A 23,789-nucleotide genomic window follows, 5' to 3' on the forward strand; every position below is an offset into this window, starting at 1 on the left:
CAGACCTTCGCTTATACGAGAGGTTTTATCCGCAAAAAAGTCGTTAAACAAGTCACAGCAGGCCTTAGAAGGTTCAAGGATCTGGTTCAGGGCGGGAGGGAGCTGAGTTAGCTCCCTGACCACCCTGAACAACTCTGCCGGACGCGACTCAGCGGACGCAATACGAGCACCATAGAACGAATTCTTTGTTGCTCGTATTGCCTCTCCGTAGTCCTCTAACAGTTGGTCTAGGAGAGCCTTGTCGTCTAAGCAAAGGTGTTTCCGCCAACGGTACTCTAGCCGTCGCAGAACCCGCTTCCTCGCCCGGAGATCTTCCGTATACCAGGGCTTACGTTTGGAAGCAGGCCTGAGAGGGCGCTTGGGAGCGATCCTGTGTATAGCCCTGGAAAGGCCGGTATTCCAGATACCGGTGAGGGCATCAACAGAGTCGCCGTCATTTCCAACCGTGAGCCCCTCTAAGGCTTCTCGGAACCTCTCAGGTTCCATCAGCCTTCGAGGGTGGACCATCCTAACTGGTCCACCACCCCCGGGGGGGATCTGGGTAGAGGCCTTGATTTTCACCTCTACCAGGAAATGATCCGTCCATGACAGGGGGGAAACATTAACTATTTCCACCCACGGATTCTCCGCATCCGAACAGAAGACCAAATCGAGAGTATTACCCGCACAATGCGTGGGACCCTGTATCAGCTGGGACAGGCCCATGGCCGCCATGGTCTCCATGAATTCCCGAGCCGCACCGGATGGAACATGGCTGGCCGTGAGGGAGATGTTGAAGTCGCCCAGGACAAGAAGCCTGGGCGTCTCCAACATCAGCTCAGCGACCAGCTGTGTCAGCTCGTTAAGGTAATCCGCTAATGCACGGGGTGGCCGATACACTAACAGAATCCCTAGACTGTCCCTAGCCTTTAGGGTCAGGTAAATACACTCGATATAGGAGGTCTGTCGGATGTGGTTCCTGGTGAGGGACACGGTGTTCCTATGTACCAAGGCCACACACCCCCCCCGCCCACCTAACCTGCGCTGGTCCTTCACCGAGAACCCAGCTGGCAGGGCCTGAGCCCACACAGCATCCCCTTCAGGCCCCAGCCAGGTCTCGGTAATGCAAGCCAGGTCGCACTTCGAGTCCTCCAGTAGATCCTGGAGGATGTGGGTCTTATTGTTAACCGACCTGGCATTGCACAGGAGCAGCGACAGGGTTTGTGGCACGGTTGGAGTGACCCTCAGGTCCTTCAGGCTGAGAGGGGGACAGGAAGGCGAGATAGATATGATGCATCGATCACGCCTTCCCCTGGAACACAAGTCCCTTCTCCCACCGCCATACCTCCCCCTGCCCCACACAACCTCGATCGGAGCTCCGCCCGCCAAGGTGTTATCCCCGGCCCAGGCATCCCCCGCATCCCTATCCTCCCCCCACCCCTCTATGGCCACTGAAGGAGCAGAGGTTAGCCACTACAGGCATCCTCTGCTCCCAGGGCCAACCCAAGCCTCCCACACCACAAACGCTGCGCAACTGCGCAGGTACACAGCCGTGGGGGGTGCTCCTAGTCCGTGGGCGGCACTCCCGGGGCGGTGCGCAGATGCGCACCTCCGATACCACCGGGAGGAGGCCGCCCGGCAAGAAGCAGTCCCTGGCAGCGGCGGCGACGGCGGTGGTCCAGCGTGGAGGGCGGAAGGGGGCGTGTCGGGAGGGTCCGGTTCCCCGGCTTTTTTCCCCGCCGCTCTCACCTGGCGGGGCTCGGTATGCAGCAACACAGAGAGAGAAGGAACCAAATCATTCTTACTGACCATGCCTCTAGTTTTAAGGAATCTCCTAAAGTATTTATCCTTAGGCAGAAAGTGTACCTGGAAAATTTCCATTTCAAAGCAGACAGAAGGAGCTAAAAAGATGAGGAAGCTGAAAATACATTATAGGTAGCAATTTTCAAAGAGAAAGCCATGTTATTCTGTTTCAGTAATTTAAAAAAAGTGATGGAGGAAAAGGGGGTCTTGTACTACACTTAAGACTAACCAATTTATTTATTTATTTAGTAAGAACTTCCCTGGATTAAAATTCCATTTTCTCAGAAAGTGTGCTCAAGTCTTGGGCATAAATGCAGTTACATAACTGAGGGAGTGGGAGCTGAGTGAAATGTGATACAGACAAGGCTAATTATCACATCAAAGCCCAGCCATTATAGCCTTTGTAAGCTAATACAGAGGGCACCAAGGCTTCAGTATTGCAAGTGTGAAAGCATTCTGTACTGAGTAAACATCCTGAAACGTATTTCCCTGATTTCCTTTATTTCTTATAGGTAACACCTCTTTTATCTGCCATTCATTAAAGGCATTTGATATTACTTTCTATCAGGTTTGCCTTATGAAAGACCTCCACTGTGGCATCACTAGGGTTGGTATCACCTGATGCAGGTACCTGAAAAGGGGTGCCAGGGGAGGTGCTAGCAGACTGCTTTGCCATCTCTACTCTCCTGATGTAACTTCCTGACAGTAAGGGCTGTTTGACAGTGGAACACACTCCCTTAGAGTGTGGTGGAATCTCCCTCCTTGGGGATCTTTAAATAGAGGCTGGATGGCCATCTGTCAGGTATGCTTTGATTGAGATTTCCTGCATGGCAGGGGGTTGGACTGGATGGCCCTTGTGGTCTCTTCCAACTCTATTATTCTATTATGCCTTGCTCTCCTGTCATCAGCCACCCATCTGCCACCTGGCCACATCCAGAAAGGTCTGGGCTAGCTGGGAAGGAGTATGGAGCAGCAGGAGGGAGAGGATGGTAGGTCAATGCTCTGCAATCACAGCATCCCCTTCCTCTTCCATGCCCTTCCCTTCCCCCTTCTGCAGAGACGCCCAGCTGGTGGTAGGGGTTGGCAGAGGGTGAGATGGACAATGAGCACTGACTCCTGGTTCAGCTATGCAAATTCACATAATAACGTGAGTGTTTTATCACACCTGGCTGCCCTTCTGTTGCCCTTCTGAATCGAAGGGGAATCAAATCCAAGGCAAGTCACGTGGTGCGGATTCACACAAAGCAGAGTGAATGCACTTTGTCTTACCACACTGGTGCATACCATACAGATTCAACTATTTGAATTGGGACCCTTGTGCATGCTCAGTGGGGGTCTGAACGCATCCTGAACCTTTGCACTTCCAGGGTGAAGAAGGGAGCCTGGTCCCACTTTCACATGAATGCTAGCCTCACGTGAATGACTCCCTTTTATTTTCCCATCCCTGGCAGCCAAATTCAAAGGGTCCTCCGTGTCTGAGCCCCCATCTATTTCAGCTATATCTACATCTATCCTTGTGTCATTCTCATCTATTTCAGCTATATCTACATCTATCCTCCTGTCATTCTCCTCATCTATTTCAGCCACATCTACATCTACCTCTTGTCATTCTCCTCATCTATTTCAGCCACATCTACATCTATCCTTCTGTCATTCTCCTCATCCATTTCAGCTACATCTTACATCTATCCTCCATGTCAGAGCCCCCATCCAATTATTATTATTATTATTATTATTATTATTATTATTATTATTATTCACTGCAAAACAATCAGTGTAGAAGATGCACGTTTACTTGGAAGTAAATCCTTTGGATCTGAATGCTAGCCTCACTTTCGATTGCTTCATGTTCTATGGGCTTTAGAGTCCGTCTTGGCACCCAAACTAGAACTCTTTTTTTGGGAGATCTGGTCCATCTTGGCACTAAAACTAGCACTATTTCTCTGGGATATATACTCTGTTTCTTTCCAGTGACACAAGCAGCCTTCCCCAGCGGCATTGGAAACAGCCACTTTCCCCCTCCTCACCAACATTTCCCCTCAGCAGCAATGGAAGCAGGGGGGGAGTACAGGAAGCAAATGGGGCAAAATTGCAGCGCAGCATCATGGGAAATGTGGGACTTGGAGGTTTGGGGGGGTTTCCCAGGATGGAAGCAAAGTTGCATTCCACACCAGACCAATTCGGAGCGCAATCGAAGTGAGCTTGGAAGCGAATTCTGTGAATTCACTCCCCCCCCCCCGAATTAATCGAAATGAGGAGTCATTTTGGAATCACTGTGGAAGCACCATGGAAGGAGAGCCCATAGAAAGGAATTGTGAGTGATAACACATTCATGTTATGATGTGATTTTGCATGTTGGACCTGCAGTCACATCAGATCTGAGCCGCAAAAATCTCCCAAAACTTCAGTGTGATAAACACCTGTGAGTGTAATAGGCTTAGCATTTACTGAACAGGGCTTTCCCACTTTTGTCTTTACTCTGAAGCCCTCGTCTATACTTAGTGTTAAGAGGCTAATTGTTGGGAATACTGCTAGATACAGTGGGTGATCAGAAGGTAGATGGATTGGCAGAGATTCTCTCAAAACAAAACCCCTTTCATGATATACAATTACAGTATAGTGCTATGACTTCACTTTAACTGCCAAAGTAACCAGGATGACTGCTGTGCAATGGCCACAATCCAAGACACAACCCAAGAGTACAGGTTGAAATTCCCTTATCCAAAATGTTTTGAACTAGAAGTGTTCAGAATTTTGGTTGTTTGGAGATTTTGGAATATTTTGATATACACAATGAGCTAACCTTAGAAATGGAACCCAAGTCTAAACATGAAATTAAATTATGTTTTGTATACAATGTATATACATATCCTGAGGTTAATTTTATACATGACATTTTTAATAATATTGTTTATGAAATAAAGTTAGTGTACACTGAACCATCAGAACGCAAAGTTGTCACTATCTCAGCCACCCATGCAGACAGATTTGGATTTTGGAGTATTTCAGATTTCAGAATTCCAGATAAGGAAAATTCAACCTATACAATGGGACCTTGGTATCCACCAGAGATCCATTTCGGACAATCTCCACACACACCCCACCACCATAGATAGCAAAATCTGCAGATGCTCAAGTCCACATTGTCCCCAATGGCAGCGTGAGCACACAGCCGTGCCAACATTAAGACAGCAGGACCTCAAGTGAAGTCCTGTTGTTCATAATGGTGATACAACGATGTGCACGAGCCACCATTGGTGACAATGCGGGCTTGCCGTCTGCAGATGCTCAAATATGCGGATGGCAAGACCATAGATACTGAGGTATCACTGTACTTCCACTTTGAAGAATCAGCAAGTGATTCAAAAATCTGTATCTTCAGTCCCTATACAGTTGGCCCTCCAAATCCATTAATTCAATCATCAAAGGCTTGAAAATATATATATTTTAAATACTGAAAAGCAAACCGTGATTTTGCCATTTTATGCAAGAGACACCATTTTACTATACAGTTGCATATAATGGGACTTCAGCATATACAAATTTTGGTATCCATGGGGGTTCCTGGAACCAAATCCCAGTGGATCCACAGGTTAGCTAATTATTAATATTGTAATTATGTCAGCATAATTAGGTGTGTCATTAGGTGTGTCTTATTAGGCATGTCATGGTATTATTCTTAGCATTAACATGCTGCCTGATGAAGATTTATAAAAATCCCAAGGATTTGCTTATTATTTTGTGACATTTTAGTGGTGGGTCCACTAAAAACCTGTGTCCAGGTTTTTTGCCCCACAACCCTCAGTCAAAAATGCCCCTCAAAATGGAAGGAAATGGGAAGGGAATGGAATAGGTAATTTAATGTTAAGCAATACAGTGTGCCCTTGCCTTGTACAGGGGATCCATTCCGGACCAACACCATCCCCGCGTGAAGCAAATCCTGCGTTTGATGAAGCCCCATTCATTTGAATGGGGCATGTCGCTGCTGCACATGGTACGGCGCAGGCCATGGGCACGCACCCCATTTGCCATATTAGGGCTCGCAATTTGTGTAACCTCCAATCCATGTATGGCGAGCCTGCGTACAGTGTGGACATGCTGTATAAGGAGGTTTACAAACATTTAAAGTGGACCAATTCTCCTAGAATCATCCACAACCTCAGTTATGAAATACCCTTCCCTCAGAGGCTCCATTGGTAATAGCCCAAGACAACTTCTTTTGTCCAGTTCTATGTCACCAAGTTTAGTCAAAACAACAACGACAACAACAACAACGACAATGCAGATGTCTTTCCAAGGCCAGGTAAAAACATGGGTGTATATATATATATATATATATACACACACACACACACACACACCCTTTGGGATTGAATTGCCTTTATCCAATTTGCACACATGCTATGGTCAGCATTATTTTAAATGTTTTTAACTAGTTATAATTGTTTGAAGGGATAAATGATTTAATATAATTTTAGTCTTTTAAAGTTATAATTATTGTTATTTATTGACCTAAATTGATTTTATTGTATCCTGAGGTAGGTTGGAGTATAGATATTATAATAAATAAAATAAACAAATTCACCTTTTTCCCCTCTTTTCTTTCTTGCTCCCCCTCCCCAGGAAAAAGAGCATCAAGTGATATTCTCATACTGTGGATTTGGGGGCAAAAATCATTACTGAACTGAAACATATTCACAAATTCCAGTCCATAAGCAGAGGTATGAACAAGAAGAATGGCTTCATTGCACACTACACATATTAATACAAGAGTCCTTGCTACTGCACATATAAAAAAAGGAATCTTATCAGAGAGAGCTTTGAATCTTGGGGAAAGACTTTTGGTAAGCAGATTTATTGCTTTCACACATTCATAACTAATTGACCATTGTAAAGATCAGAAAGATCTGTATCACCTTAGCCTTACATCTTTCTGGATCCTGATACATTCTACCAAACTCCTACCACTGTGTAAATATGCTTTATGCCTGAAGCCTTAATACCACTGGATAATGCATCTGACATAGTGAGTTTAGATTTACGAAAGCTCATGCAGAAATGAAAATTAATTATTCTTAAAGGTGCTGCCGCATTTTTTTCCTGCTCGCCTTCTTTCTTCCTTTTTATGCTGCAAGAGACTAACACAGCTACATCTTTTAAAACTAGCAGATTATATTCTACCATCTCAAAATGTCTTCCAACCACTAGGTAAACATATGCAATTTGCTTCTTAAATCTCTAATTTTGGTGATATAAAGATCACAATCATGCTCTTTATTTCTGTTCTCTGTCCAGTGAATCTGCATTTTTCAATCAGGGCTTGCAAGAACAGCAAATATCAATTTGTCATTTCTCCCCTGAGGGTATTCACATCAACGTGTGTTAGGGAAACAACAATGAGTCTTGTGGTACCTAAAAGACAAACAAATGTATTAGTATTTGAGATAACACAGGACACTTCCTTATTCTTACTAAATGTTTATATTCTTTACGATGGGGGAGAGGGAGTCTGTTTTTGCTTTTTGGCCCAGTAATCCTAGAAATGTCTTACAATCCATCTCCCACCATGAAAAGCTAATCCAGTTATGTCTGCATGCTTATCAAGTTTGCATCTGAAACTAAATTAGGAGGGGTAGCTAATACCCCAGAGGACAGGATCACAATTCAAAATGACCTTAACAGATTAGAAAGCTGGGCGAGAACTAACAAAATGAATTTCAACAGGGAGAAATGTAGGATACTACACTTGGACAGTAAAAATGAAATGCTCAGATATAGGACAGGTGACACCTGGCTTGATTGTCATACATGCAAAAGAGATCTAGGAGTCTTGGTGGACCAATTTTAGGTTGCATCAATAGGAGTACAGTAGGCCTTTTGTATCCGCAGACTTGCCATCTGCTGATGTCAGCATCTGCAGATAGTAAGCCCATGGGGGGATAGAAGAAGAAGAGGAGGAGGAGGCCACAGGGAGGGAAAGGAGGAGGAGGTAGGAGGAGGAAGAAAGAAGCGATGGCCACAGGAACAGAAAAGCTGGCCACGAACAGCCTTAACCCCAGCAACTTGTTTCCACAAACATTTTGAATAAAGAATACTTAACCTGTATAACATAGCAAAATAATTGCATGATATATTACATAACAAGGAATAATTTCATACCTTTTTGCAGTGTAAGTCATTTAATTACTTTGCTGGGGTTGTTAGAACATGCCTACACCATTTTTAAATAACTAAAAGCAACTATTATAGCTGCATCTCAATAACAAGTGAAAAAATGTGGGTTTCTTTCCCCTCAAAAGATTGTAATTATAATATTAAGAAAAAAAGTTTCTAAGGAGTTATGCTTGTAAAAATTGCAAAAAGAGGAACTGGTGAACCACGTCTGAATGTCCTTTGCCCTGAAAACCCTATGGTGGAACACATCAGATTGAAACAAGAGGTAATACAGGAAGACGAGAGTCCCAGGTCAGATGTCACTCAAGCAACTACTGGGAAAGAGTAAGGGACAAATAGCATAGCACTGTGTGTAATGATACAACTGAGTTCAAGACAAAAGATGTTCAAGTCTGCTATGCTTGAAAGGAAAGATTTGAAAGGAAAGCCCAAAACTTCATAACACCTGTAATAGGAACATGGAATGTAAGAAGTATGAATCAGGGGAAACTAGAAACTGATGGCAAACAATCAAAATATTGTTTTTGTAATAATCACAACTAGGAAAGTAACTATCTACCTTTCATGGCCTCTGAACTATAACTTTAATTAATTACTTTAAAAAATAACTTCCAGTATTCTATTTACAAACTCAGATTACCTCAAAACTATATGAACAATGGTTGCAAAACTGATATGACAGACCTCTCTTCCTGACTACCTAAATAAATTTATTATTCAACATTACAGTAAATATTTGTCCTGGAAGCAATAAAAGAGCAGATCAATGTGGTGGATTTTTGAGATAAAAATCCTCCAGCTTCTCCGAAATAGTTTGGAATCAGATGAAAGAAACAGATTTCCTATAGCAAACAAATTTCCCCACCCAGATGAGATTGGATTGTGATTGTAGGGTTTTCACTTCCCTCACTAACAGGTGGCATAGCTGACATGCTTCCGCCATCTGCTTTTATTTTATCAAATCTCCTTCTCTGCTTTGTTGGAGCATCTCTGGCACAGAATACACTCTGTTTCTAACACACTGTAATGAAATATGGACAAACTGTTGTGATTTCTTCACAATTCTTCTGTTCTAATTTTACAGTTTTATTACATCTTGGGCCATTTTTAAGGTGCAGTCTGAACAACTATACTGCAGCTCTGAAACTGCAAGCTACAGAGATTCCCCTACTTGAAACTCATTGTTAGCAAATGATTTCAGGAATGCCATGTTCTGATTCCTAGACTCATTTAAGTTAACAGTAAAACATCCATGAATTTAAATGAATGAAAACTCCATTCCTTCATGTTGGCCTTTATCCCTCACATATAGAACAAAAAGAACTCCAGGGTAGTGATGGGAGGAAAGCAATAAACCAGGCTTCTTGCATTTATATTCTCTTAAATCAGGCATAATTAGCTCGAGGAAGCTAAGTAAACGTGTTATCAAGTTTGGATTTAATAACATTTTGGGTACATGCGGCCTGTACTATGACCCCTGACTAACCTCATAGAGGATCCGCCATTAACCCAAAGGCGAGGAGACCATGTAGGCAACTCGCCTTGCAAAGGCAGAGTCCCTAGAAAAAGATGGAATTGGAAATTTTCCTCGGGAAGTTTGGGAGTCGCCAAACCAGAATCACCACTGCTTGCCCAAGTAAGACAATAGACTTGGACTCACACCTGATGAGCCAGTGATCAGCTTAACGACTCAGTAATCAAGTCGTATGCCCCTCCGAATTGTGTCCAAACCTAAATGCATTGTACAACACATTACTTGCTCTTGGCTTAACAAAGCCCAAGCAGTCAACACCTTTGTCTAGCAAGTCCCCCTAGCCTCCAGCTATGTTTCGCACTATAAAAACCCCGGGGTTTTGGACCCTCCTTGTGCTATCACCAGGTTGCAAGCTGGTCCATGCCAGTTTGAACTCTGCTCTTAGCTCCCACGGCCCTCTTCCCTCACTCCTGCAGCCGTGATTCACTGTCCATCCAAGCTTCATCAGACTTCCCAGAGAAGACCTCTAAGGTAGTATTCCCTAATGGTGCCTCTTTTTCTCAAACCTATCTCCCTAACTCACCCATCCCCTGCATTGAGTGAGTGAGTGAGTGAGTGAGTGTGTGTTCCCCTTTTGCTGTGTGGTTTTCCCTGTGCTTTAATAAATGTTACCCTTTTTAATTGGACCTACAGTTGTCCCTCCATATTCGCTAGGGCTAGGGGAACAAGACCCCTGTGAATATGGAAAAACTGCAAATAACAAGAACACTATTTTTACCTGAGAGGACACCTCTCTAGGAATCTCTAGGTCCTCCAGTGCAACTCTGTGGTCAACGTTCAACATACACTGACCATAGAATGGCACTGGAGTAGCTACAAATGGTCTTTCAGTGCAACTTTTAGTTAAAGTTGACCACAGAGTTGCACTGGAGGGCCTAGACAGTCCTAGAGATAACATATTAATGAAATCCATGAATAATCAAATCCGCAAATATGGAGGGATGACAGTAGGTTGGTATCAGTATCTCTTTCTCTTGGGACTTGCTGGCAACCTCTGGTATACAGTGTTGGGGCCCGATTCCAGCACGTGGTGTTGTTAGGGCCACCTCTCAGCTATATTTGAGCTAATTAAAATTTCCCTAATTAGAGCCTTCCTAACAAAGGGTTACTATAGCTCCACAATGTTATCATCCCGCTATCAGATTTTGTTTTAAAGTCAATACATGTTACACCTAATATAATATTAGCTCTGTATCACAAGCAGATCAATTTTCATTTCATAATGAGGGTCACATTTTTCTATTCAACTTGGCACAAGCTACTTGTTTTAATGAAATTACAAGTACAGTGGTACCTCGGGTTACGAAATTAATTCGTTCCGCGGCTAATTTCGTAACCCGAAAAACCTTCGTAACCTGAATTGCCATAGGCGCTAATGGAAAAAATAGCTCTCTGCTGCCCTCCGGTGGCGGAAAATAGCGCCGAGGTTTTTTCGTAACCCGAAAAAACCTTCGTAAGCCGAAACAATAAATCCCTATGGGATTTTTTCGTATCCCGAAAAATTCGTAAGCTGGGTAATTCGTATCCCGGGGTACCACTGTACAAATGTCTGTAACATCAGAGGATCTTCAAAGTATCAATTTTACACACATTTTAGATGTAGTAGCTACTACAACTAGGTTAAAATTAATAGTAGGACAAATAATGAAAACATAGATTAAATCTACAAAGAAAGTAAATTCTTATATTTTACCGTTGACCTAAACTATTGTTTTCACACTTTAGTGAAATTCATTAAACAAAAGAAAAATGAATAAATGTTATAAATTTCAAGATCTGACTTTAGACTTAGCAGTTATTTCAAGAAAGCGTCTAATGAAAGATTTAGGTGTGTGGATACCAACTTGGTAGTAATATTTTTCCAAATTAGTAAGGAAGTGGGGAAAAGGCAATTCTGACAAATGAGTCCATTTAGAATTGTTACAGCTACAGACTTAGTAAACAATGGTGTTCCCATATTGCTCAAATAGGACAAATATTTAGAAAACACAAGATAACAATATGATTCAGAAGAGGGTAAGTATGCAGTGCCTTTGGGCCACACACATACATGAACACACACACACACACACACCCTTACAGACATCAGGCAGCCACATTCCCTCCCATATTAAACATCATATATTTATACTTAGGTGTCTGAATGCTTTATTATGTGGCTGAATGCTTTGTTATATGCCTAAAAACTCCATGAAGACACCAACCAAACTTATTTCCATTATTTCTTCCAATATAAAGACTTCAGGGTCTTAGATTTTGCTAAATATATGCAAAACATAGCATCCAGTCTATAACTCTGAATTATGTGCAAAGTATGAGCATGTCAGACAAAGAGAATTAATATTAAATTTTAACCTATAGTAAGGCTTGTCAATGACTGAGGGAAACTACTTATGTACATTGGAAGGTATCCTACCTGGAGGTGGTCTCTTCTGGTAAAATGGGAGCTGGGATAACCAGCTTTAGTCAAAGGTGGAAGAAGCTTGCAGCCCTTCCCTGAAAGCAAAGCCCAGACCATCTTGAACTGAAGGAAAAAGAACCTGAACTACTTTATCCTTCTCAACATCACAGACCAAAGCAACAGCAACAAAAGCACAGGTGAAGGCACTGACCACCTTAAAAGGGAAATGCTGTGATTATTAGGTCGGCTGTGCAGAGTTACAGCTGGCTATAAATTAGCACAGCTAAGGCAAATTCTGTGCTACAAACCAGTAAGTGTTATCTTTGGCATTGTGACATTTCTTGATGTTTAGATTCTTGAACTTTAGCTTGGTCTTTGCACTCTTGTCTTTAGTAACTTCCAGGCTGACATTTGACCCTGCTTGGTCTGCTACCATACTTCTGTTCTTATGGACCTTCTATTCTTTATTGTTTCCTGGAGTAGAGAGGTAGTGTCTTGAGCACTTGGCACTCTGAAATAGGACAGAAGATGGGGCAAGGCAAATAAAACTGAATAACATGCCATGCAGAAGGTCCTATGTTAGTAGAGAACATATATAAGGCTAATCTCAGCCACACATACCAGATTTCAAGGGCTGAAAGTGTGTAGGTCACTGAATACTGGTATGCACAAAAAAGTAAGAGTTGTTGTTGTTAGTAATTATTTTTATCTTACCTTGCCATTAAAAATACACTCTTAATCAGCTGGCAACGTCAGTTAAAACAAACACAACAACAAACATGAAAGCCATTGTTACTATAAAACCATTACAACAATAAAGCTGTTAAAATCTAATGAATGCAATCATGAAAATGAGGAAGAAACAAACATTAACAAGTTTATAATCAATCAGCATTCAAACAAGATAAAACACCAGTTTAAAGAGATGTGTCTTCATACTCTTCCTAAAAGGGGCAGGAAAGAGAGCTGATTGTTATCTCTGAGGGGACTGCGGTCCACAAACTGGAGGTGTGCACAACAAAGCCTTCTCCCATGTAATTATCAAATGAACCTCCAAGGAGATAGTATTTTCAAGATGGTTTCTTCTTAAGGTCATACAGAGACCTTTCACACTCCACAACTATTGCACTAATTGCCACTTTAACTGACATGGATGTATCCTATGGAATTGTTAGATTTGCAGTTTAAGTAGCTGCCATGCCTCACCAAATTGCAAACCCTAGGATTCCACGGAATGTAGCCACGGCTGATACAGTTGAATCAGTGCTATAACTGTGCAGTGTTAAAGGCTCCTTTAATTTCCATCCATGACAAGACAGGAAGTCCTTTAAACAAAAAGATCCACAGACATTTCAGTTTTAAACTTTAAACCTGACAGCTCAAATTTGATTCAGAAAGTAAATAGCAATATTTCAGTGCTGTGGTAATATGATGTTGATACCATGCACAAGTTAGCAGTTTATTCGCTGCATTTCATGCTAGCTGAAACTCTTCAGGATGCTTTTGGAGATTAGTCTTACCTACAGCATATTACAGTAGTTAAGAAACAATGCGTCTGAGGCATGGATATCTGTTACCAAGGCAGGTCAGCTCAGGAAAAGTCATAACTGGTATACTAAGTGGAATTATACATAGGCATTCCTTGTCACTACTATCGCTTGCAGGTCTAGGGGCAGTTGACAGTCAAAGAGGTTTCCAAAATTTTACTTAATCACCATATGAATAAATTTAGATAATGAACAACAATTCCTTAAGGCTATAGAGAAATGTGCATGACTGAGTGAGTGCTTCACTGGACTTTGGTTGCCTAGGTTGTGATTAGTTTAATAATATTGTTTATGTAGTTTATTGCCTGCTGACCATCATTTTCCATGAAAGTAGAAGCAGCCTATGACTGCTTTCACTCATGTCCTACTGAAGTGTAATCACACATTTATCTTGTCATATGCTATATAAAATGGAGGCAAGGAAGAAAATGTGGCCTTGGGATCAATGTCCTTGCAATACCACAACATATTTTCAATGTATACCACAGCATATTTTCCATGTATATGTGTTGCATAGTTCATCAATTTATGTGCTATAATTCCATTTATATGCATTGTCATATTTGTAACGTCCAGTGAAACATTCAGACCCCATTCCCACTCGCCCATTTGCCTTGGATAGAACTGGGCAGATCCAGATCCCCACACATTGAATCTGGCTGGAAAGAAGTTTGTACTACCGTTTACCTTGATCAGGGCAATTTACCCCTCTGAAGTTCACATTTGCAGTACCGGTTTAAAATGGAACCTCCTCTGTTGTCAATCAAATTCACTTCTGCTTTCGTCAAAAGTGATGTATCCTATAGCCATTGGTCAACGGAATGGTTGCTTCCCCCCCTCCTTTTTAAAAAAAATGGCAGCAGTGTGTGCATATTCTGTCAACTTGTCAAATTTAAAAATCCTCGTGTGTGTGTGTGTGTGTGTGTGTGTGTGTTGTGTGTATTTGGGTCATTACATGGCAACCCTAAAACGACCCCATCCTGGGGTTTTCTTGGCAAGATTGGTTCTGAGGAGATTTGCCATTGCCTTTCCCTGAGGCAGAGAGTGTGACTCCCCCAAAGTCATGGGTTTCCACATGCCAGCCTCTAGCCTTCCCTTCACTTCCAGCCCAATGCTATCTCTGAAGCTCTTGCCTCCCCCCCATGCCATCCTCTTCCCATCACAATAATAATAATTTCTCACCCCAGAATGCCATCTCTGCATCCTCTTGCTTTGCTTTCCCTCTGACTGCGACCCCAGAATGCCTTTACATATGTAGCAAAAGCATTCACATGTTGTATCAATTTGCCAAATTGAAAAGGAAACATCTGTAACATTAGCATTGTAGCATTCACATATTACACAAAAATTTTTTTTTTTTAAAAAAAAGCGCCTCTTGCAAAGTGAGGTGCCGTGCCAGCAGCAAGCAGAAGGAAATGTAGCACAAGCACACACATTCTAGCAAAATGTATCAACCTGTAGAAAAAGCATTCGCATAATCTGTCAAGAATAAAAATACAAAAGAGAGAGAGAGAGAGAGAGCTGCCTGTGAGAGGAGAGGCATGTTCTGCCCTCCCTCTGACCTAATCCCTTCCCTGAACTTGACCTGAACATGACCGGGGCCAAGTTCACATTTGCCAGGACCCATTTTTTCTCAAAAGATACAGGTAAAACTCTGTTTTCAAAAGACCCGCACCAAGGGGCATTTGACCCTCAACGGGTGTGCAAACCTCGAATTCAGGTCTTAAAGAATCGGGGCCAGTATGAACTTCCCACTTTTAATCCAGTTTCTGAACTGGGGTAAAAAGTAGTCTGAATGGCCCCTCAGAAAAAGGCCTCCTGGAACTGTAACAGTTCAGAACGTAGGTGGCCGTTCTCCCATGTAAATGCAGCCACATGTCAAGGTAACATACAAAAGCAAACCTTCTTGCTTTGGAAAAGGTACATGTCTGAGGAAAGACTAGATATATATAAAGCTGCCTTGTACTGAACCAGATTATTGGTTCCATCAAGCTCAGTACTGTCTGTTTTGTCTGGCAGCACTCCAGAGTCTGAGACAACCATCTTTCATAGCTCCTATTTAAGGCTTCAAACATCTTGGTGCACAGTCAGGTTTTAAACCACATTTTTAAAAAAATGCTTAAGACCTCATAAATTTTGCTTTCCACTCATCTTTGTGCCAGTGACAGTAAATGTTTTCACTTCATGTAAATGCCATGTGTCACCAGTCTGTCAATTTTGCTTTCTTCTCCATTTAATTTTTTTTCAATGTCAGTTTCTTTCCATCTGAATCATTAAGTCAAGAAGACGATGGTGGAGATGAGCCAAACAGTTTGGGAGCAGGAGGCTGCTAGAGGAAGGAGCAGAAATAAAATCCATGGCTTGACCTTCACCCTCACCCTTCAAAGGGTGTGGTACAACAAGAAAAGCCTTCACGTCTTTCCAGGAAAGGGTGCTGCCCAGTGTCAGCCCCTCTGATTGTGTCACCTGGTGTGGTCTGAACCCCTTGCACACCTACAGTGATGCCACGGAAAAAGAGAGCAAGAAGTGGACCTCCTATGGAAGGGTGTTCCACAACCTAGGAGCTACCATGGAGAAGTTCCTCTCCTGGGTCCTCACCAAACAAGCCAGTGAAGATGGTGGCACCAAGAGAAAAATACAGTGAGCAAACACTGTCAGTGGCCATTTGAATTAGTGTCTCCCTTGTATATCTGATACTCTAAATATAACTCTGCACTGACTCTTTAATGGCGTGGAGCAGGGACGTAGCCAAGGGGGGGGGGGGGGGCTTGGGGTCCGGACCCCCCTCCATTAGAAAAATGAATGGTGTGTGTTGCTGCACCGCCGCAGCCAAGCCCCATTATAATGGTGGCACTTAGTCTGGACCCCCCCTTCCCAAAATCCTAGCTACGTCCCTGCGTGGAGTAGGGTGGGGATTATGTGTAATGACTTCAAATCAGATGACTAGACTAGATAAAAGGACTCTTCAGACAGGCCATTAAAGCCAGCCTGGGGGTAGAGTCGGGGCATCGCTTCCACATGAGGCACATTCCGATTCTGTTCCCCAGGGCGCCGTGACATTGCACACGACTCCACATGGCGCCTGGCATCACAGCGCTCCTCCAGTGCTGCATCCGCATGACACAGTGCCGAAGGAACACCATAAAGCCATGGCTATCGTGCCCTTTTCAGGGTGCAAAAAAGAGCCGGTTTTTGCAGCTCCTTTTCGCACCCTGGCTGAAGAAGGACTGGCTGGAGGCCACAGTTTGTACATCCCCTAAGTCTTTACCCCTGCTCCCTTGATGTTTAGCCTTGGCTTTTTGTGGGAACAATTTTACTTAGCTTACGTGATGTGAAAGAATTGCAATGTGAGAGAACTATTATGAATCTTAACAATAGTCCAGTTACTGCAGTGTTCTATCTACTATCAGCAGCCAGGTGGAATATTATGGTACACGCACAGCCTGTAATGTTATTGGTGACACTGAACCCATTAATCCCCAGCATCTGGTAAGCAGAAGCCTACTGCCTCTAAAAAAAACCCCTACAACTTTCTTAATCATGATTATAGGTAGCAGCCTCCTTGTATATCTACCTATGTTCATTTTTTAAAGCACTTTTTATGCTACTGACTATTACAACATCCTGTCAATGGATTTTAGCATAAATACCCTTGTGAAGAAGTCCTTACTTTTCTTTATTTTCATTTCATATTCTGTAAATTTCAATAAATAGTCCTGTGCTTTTGCATTTTGAAAGTAGTGTCGCTTTTCTTCATTTCTTCACAGACTCCATCTGTCTTTAGCCTCTATCAAAACTGTATCTTTTCAGTTATTTATTTATTCTATGTAAGTTTAAAAGTTTCATCAATTAAGTACAGTCGGGTCTCCTTATCTATGGATTTTTTTTTTATCCATGGATTCAAGCATTCATGGCTTGAAAATATTTTTTAAAAGTATACATTCCAAATAGCAAACCTTGATTTAAGGGATACCATTTTGCTATGCCATTATATTTAATGGGACTTGAGCATTCACGGATTTTGTTATCCAAGGGGGGTCCTAGAACCTACAAGGACCCACTGTAGTATTCTCTAGGCTCACCTAACTTCTCACCCTGACTAATTTGAAATAGTCATAGTTATCTTGTTTTCACAGGGTACCTATTGTGAATGACTGGAGTTCTGGACCATCAGCTTCTATCCAAGAATTTAGGAACCAGTGAGATATCATTGGATAATGTAGCATGTTCACAGTAGCATTAGTTCTTGCAACTGTGCTGTTGTGAATGATCCTAGCTATGGCAATTTCATTCAAATGTTTTATCATTCTGCTTGGGATTGCTCCCGGAGCGCTTATCACCACTGGAACCATAGCAGATTTCTTTTCCCAGAGGCTCTTTATCTCAGTTGGTTGGTCTCAATATTTCACAATGTTTTCCTTGTTTTTATATTCATCTCTGCTGTTCCCTGAGATAGCCACATCTATATCAAACCTTTTTCTCAATCACATTTATGTCCAGCATACAGTATTATGTTATAATTGTTTGAATCTTAAAATCACACAGGACTTTAACATCATCATTTCCCACAACTTTTTCAGGTTTATGTTCCCACCAGTTCTTTAGAGATGGTAAATCAAATTCTTTGCAAGGAGTCCAATGCATCATTGAAGCTGTTTTCATGCTGAAGATCCTTGCATTCAGTTTGTGCTATCTTGCTGCATGAGCTAAAATGATGGTCAATAGTCTCATTTTTCTTTCTTGACACAGACAAAACATACTATGTATAGTTATTTTTTCCACATTTGCCTTGATACTATTTTTCTGAAGCACCTGTTGTTGAGACACAAATATAAGTCCTTCAGAGTTGTTGTTATTGTTGTTGTTGTTTGTCCCATCCTGTAACCATTTCCAGATGTTCCCTGCTTTTCTTTCTACATTTATCATGTTGGGGTTTCTTTTGCCAGACTTTAGCATGACCAAAGAAAAGCAATAATAATAATAATAAAAGCAGGGGATAAGATGTCCAAATCACAAAACAGAACAAAGCACCACAAAATGGAGGACATTCAAATAAAATGGAGGGACATGACCAAAGAAAAGCTATAATAATAATAATAATAATAATAATAATAGCAGGAGGATCAGATGTCCAAACTGCGAAGGAGTACAGGGCACTGCGTAATGGAGGACATTACAGAAAAAAGGAGGGACATGACCAAAGAAAAGCTCAAAACCCTCATATATAGATTCACGCTTATTGGCCCTTCTCCAAATGGAGAAAAATTTTGTAATGCCTCCTCCTGGAAGAAGGTTGAAAAGGAGGACACGTCCTGGGAAAGGAGGACCCTCTGGTCACCCAGAACTCAGGTCCCATTTTTGAAAGATAGATAGATAGATAGATATTTCTTCCTCTCTCCCTTTTTTACAGGAAAGGCAGGAATAGGGATTAAGAAGGGGGATAATTGTTATGGTTTTTACAAAGAAGAGCTGTTGTCTGAGGGAAGGTGAGGTAAGTGTGTGTCATTGTCTGCACCGGGAATGCATGAACAATCCGTTTTGAGCTCACTTTCAGTGCCATGGCTCCATGCTATGGCATTCTGGGAATTGTAATTCCCAGAATGCCATAGCATGGAGCCATGGCACTGAAAGTGAGCTCAAAACGGACTGTTTCTGCAATGGAGATGCATCCTTTTGTGTGAGGAGAGAGTGAAGGATACAAATTGGGGGATTTTGAGGAAAACCGGGGATTAAATTACAACAATGTCTCCCTCTTTCTTTCTTGTCTCTCCTCAGGCGCTGAAAAGCGGGTTTATGATGAAAGCAAGTGGCATGAGGCGGGGGGAGGAAGAGAAAAACGTCAGACGAGGAGTCCTTTTTTAGTTATTATTATTTTATTTATTTATTTGTGAACATGGCCCCACCCTTCGGGTGGAGTCTCTGGCTTCCTTTCTCTTTTTCCCCCCAGCCTTGGCGGACTGACTGCTCCGAGAGAAAGTTCCCTCCTTCGCCTCTCTTTACTGGAGCCAGAGAGCATCTATGTCCACCGCCGAGGCTGCTGCCTAGCGCGAGGAGGAGGAGAAGGAGGTACGCCCCCCGTTTGTCCGTTAGCTGCTTCGACCGTTATTTCCCCCTCACGGTTTTGAATTTGAATCGGTCGGGTGAGGTGTGAGCGTTCCAACGGCCCCCTCCTCCTCCTCCTCCTCACAAAACAGTACTTTTCTTGCATGTGGTTTGTGGCTCTTTAAAAGCACAGGACTATCTATACTACTATATGCAAGAAATGCCAATTAAAAAGTGATATGCAAATAATAATAATAATTAATTATTTAATAGTAATAATAATAATAATAATAATTTTATTCAATTTTTAACCGATTGTATGCACACTGCCCTGTAAATAAAGCTTAATAATAAATAAAGCTTAATAATATTTTTAAAAAATCAAAATTGAGGGTGACTGTATTTTTGGCTGTGCTGAAGGGAGTCGCCTCCTGGCAAAGGCGGGACTCGGTTTAATGGGATTGGTGGCCACCTTTTAAACCCCCTTTTTAATCAATCCTTAAATTCAGCTCCCCCTCAGAACTAAGAAGACCCCATTTCTTAGGGTCACCATAAGTTTTTAAAAAATGACTTGAAGGCACTTAACAACATCAACAATATTTAATTTGGATGTTTTGGGACTCGATTTAATGGGATTTGTGGCCACCTTTTAAACCCCTTCTTAATTAATCCTTAATTCAGTCCCCTCCTGTATTAAGAAAACCCCATTCCTTAGGGTTGCCATAAGTTAAAAAATGACTTGAAGGCACCCAACAACAACAACCATAACATTTCCTTTTGATGCTGGGTTTGGGTGGGGGAGGGTTGGAGAAGAAAGCTTCACATATATTATGAGGCTAGACATCAAGCCCTAATGGTGCTCTTGCTTTCCCCAACAATTTGTTTCCTGACATGTTTGCATGACGATGAAACCCTACATGTTGATCCCTCTTTATTTGTGCCATGCAACACGTTTTCTATTCTTTCTTTCTTTTTCCTTGACTGTTTCCATGGGAACAGCAAAATAATCATCATTATCCTGGCAGACTGTTGTGATCCTAAATTGCACCTGAGGGAGGAGGCCTGGTTGTGCGTTTGTTTGGATGGATTTTGCAAGGCTGCTTCTGCACATGGCGGTTGCCTTTCCTCACCTTCCCTTTTGCTTTCTCTCTCCCTCACCATCAACAAAAAAGCACCACAAAGAGAAGGGGTGTGTGTGTGTGTGAGAGAGAGAGAAAGGGTTGCCTAGGAAACAGATATTTGTGACATCCTATTTATGCTTGGCACACTAAGGTGGCAATATTGTTGATGTTATCCTGTAAAATCATTAGCTGCTAACGAAATACAACAAGGTGGACAAATAAATGCACACATGCACTTAGGGTCCCCCCTCCCTCGACAATCAGTTGAGTCTTCTAAGGTTGCTTCAGTATTTAAACAAAAGTGAGAAAGGGATCATTCTGCGCTACTAGTTAACTGTTGAAAGTTGTGCTTCAATGGATGCACTTCTTTTCTTTCAGGGCTTCTTTTGGATGCTGAGCATGACTAGTTAGAAGTAAACAGATGCAGTGGCAAATCCATTAGAAGTGATGTTTTAGGCACGCCTGTATGGTTTCATGAATTAAAATTCGCTTCAACAAATTGAACATTTCCTGACAGAGAAGTAGAAACAGTTATAATGAGCCTTATTAATAGTAGTACAGGGGAAGGCAAAGGCAAACCTCAGCTGAACAAATCTTGCCAAGAAAACACTATATGATAAGTTTGGCTTAGGGTTGCCCTAATTCAGAAATGACTCGAAGGCGTGCAACAAACAGGCTGAGTCCCTTATCTGAAATGCTTGGGTCCAGAAGTGTTTTGCATCTTAGATTTTTGTTGTTGTTTTTATTTTGGAATATTTGCATATACATAATGTGTTGTCTTAGAGATGGGGCCAAAGCCTAAACATGAAATTCATTTAACAAACACCTTATACACATAGCCAGAAGGTAATTTTATACACAGTATTTTTAATATTTTTGTGCACGAAACAAAATTTGTGTACACTGAACTATCAGAAAGGAAAGGTATCACTATCTCAGCCACCCATGTGGACCATTTTGGATTTTGGAATTCAAAATAAGGGATACTCAGTTAGTAATAGCCAACTAGTGTGGCATTTTTTCCTGCTTGTTCTCATTTATTGGATTTGTACTGTCCTTTTCTCTCAAAAAATGGGACTTAATAAGGAAAGTGATCAAAATAATAGTAAAAACCCAAAGATAAATTTAAAAACAACAAAAAGAAAAAAAGTCAGATAATTACAGGAAAAATCAAAAGCTGTTCAGGAAAAAAACTCCTTTTACATCCACCCAGGTTGACTGCCAAAAGCCTGCCTAATTCTTTTTAAAAGCACTTTGTTAAAGATGTACATATGTACATCTGCCGGAACTTTACTGCTGTATGTTGTTTAAAAGCTGTTGGACACAAACTGGGTTGGAGGAGCTCTTCCAGTTTTCTTCCATCCTTTTATTAACCTATTGATGCAAACGTGTGAAGAATCCTGACCTGTGTTGGGATACATGTTATAGGAGTACAAATAGAGGAAAACAACTAAACATGATACATAGGCAATATATTTTAAGGCTAGACATCAAGTCCTAATGGTGCTCTTGCTTTTCCCAATCCCAACAATTGTTTCCTGATACATTTGCATGGAGAAAATTGAATGCTCAGATATGGATCTGACAACCTCTGAGTATTCTTTGCCTAAGAAAACTCTATGAAATTCATGAGGGTGCCATAAGTTGACAGAGGAAGGTACGCACACAGAGAGAGCCTAAATGCCTTAAAGGCACCAGTTCCCATCTGATCTTGGAAACTAAGCAGGGTCAACTCTAATTATTACTTAGATGGGAGACCACCAACAAATACCATGTACCGTAGGCTATATTTCTGAGGAAGGAAGTGGCAAAAGCACCTCTAAGTATTCCTTGTCTAAGAAAGCCCTGTGAAATTTATGGGGTTGCCATCAGTCGACTTAGTGGTACGCGCACACAGTGAGAGACAGACGCAGTAGAAATCTGTACAACTACTCTATTTTACTTTCATGATTCCCTTTAAAAATCTTGCAGTCATTGATCTAACATCCAACAGAGTGTTTGTTATTTATTTAGTGAACACATTTTTGTCCTTTTTTCTTGTTAAATGAAGTAGGAAGGAGATAACATGGAAGATGAGGAGGAAGGACTGCCAGAAATGATAAAGAACACAGCCAGACGAGCTCAGAAACTATAAATTGGTTATTATGAAAGTGACTGGAGCTTTGAAGAAACTGTTAACGTGAGCTATTGTAACAACAGGTGTCTTGTGATATCCCTCTGAAGCAGCTAGCCTTCTAGACATGAAAAATGAAGGTAATCAGAATGTGGAAAGCCAAACTACATCTTTTACCTGGGAGAAAGTCCCATTGAATTCAGTGGGACTTAATTCCTAAGTAGACATTCATAAAGTTGTGCAGTGAATTCATGAACCAAAGGTTCTGAAGCAGATGTTGCCAATATAAGGCATATGCTACTATTTTTGCCCTTTCAGGGATAAAGGAAATGAGTAAAGGTAATTTAGTGTGTATAAGAATTTTTTTTAAAAAGTATATGTAGCATGGTGACTTTAGTGATAGATCTGATGCTGGCTGTTTCTGACTGGGATTGCTTCCACACTAGGCACATATGCTGCTGCTAATAATTATCTGTTTCAGCTATAAATGAATTAAATATTGGGGCCAATATGGCACTTAATAGGGGACTGTTTTCCCTATTAACAGTGCAATCCTATCCATGTTTTCTCAGGAATGCCATTGAATTCAGTAAAAATCAATTGTGAAGAAGTCTGCAATTTCTGTCCACCAGGCAAAGGGTGACTATAATGGAGGGGATTACCTTCCTGAGTACATAACCTAATATTAATTGCAAGGAGTGCAATTTCACTTTTACTGCCTGGACTTAAAAAAAAAAACAAGACATCAACAAACCAGGCAAAGGGAAGTAGGGTTGAAGCCCCCTTATTTTGTAACCTTGTGTAGAATTGTCCTCCTCATTGTATGGCTGGTGGCTTTATTTTTTTCTAAAATCAATTTGCTTGATTTCCAAAGTCAATTGCAAGACTTGTTTTAAAAAGTAAAATTCATGTTTCTTTATTAGAACGAATGTGTTTGTTTGACAACAAACACATTAGTTCTAATGTTCTAGTTTTCCTTGGGATTCACCTTCATCCTATGCCTCCTCCTATAGCAATATAGAGCCTAGTGGAGAGTGGGAGACAGCTGAGAGACCACAGCTACATCTATCCTCCG

The 23,789-nt window shown here is 41.6% G+C and overlaps 1 protein-coding gene across 6 annotated transcripts in view; it reads left to right on the forward strand.

The window, feature by feature from the left end:
- The first annotated feature begins 19,387 nt into the window (after positions 1-19,387).
- The window catches only part of AGPAT4 (1-acylglycerol-3-phosphate O-acyltransferase 4), a 65,864-nt gene continuing 61,462 nt past the window's right edge, over positions 19,388-23,789 (forward strand). For 4 of the 6 annotated variants that reach the window (XM_042445507.1, XM_042445506.1, XM_042445502.1 and 1 more), the window contains exon 1: positions 19,388-19,504. The gene's annotated coding sequence lies outside the window, so the exon portion shown is untranslated. Of the gene's footprint in view, positions 19,505-22,651; positions 22,855-23,789 lie in introns of all 6 variants that reach the window. The other 2 variants (XM_042445503.1, XM_042445504.1) reach the window with 2 other exon arrangements.

Source organism: Sceloporus undulatus, chromosome 1 (assembly GCF_019175285.1).
Source record: "Sceloporus undulatus isolate JIND9_A2432 ecotype Alabama chromosome 1, SceUnd_v1.1, whole genome shotgun sequence".
Taxonomy (NCBI): Eukaryota; Metazoa; Chordata; class Lepidosauria; order Squamata; family Phrynosomatidae; genus Sceloporus; species Sceloporus undulatus.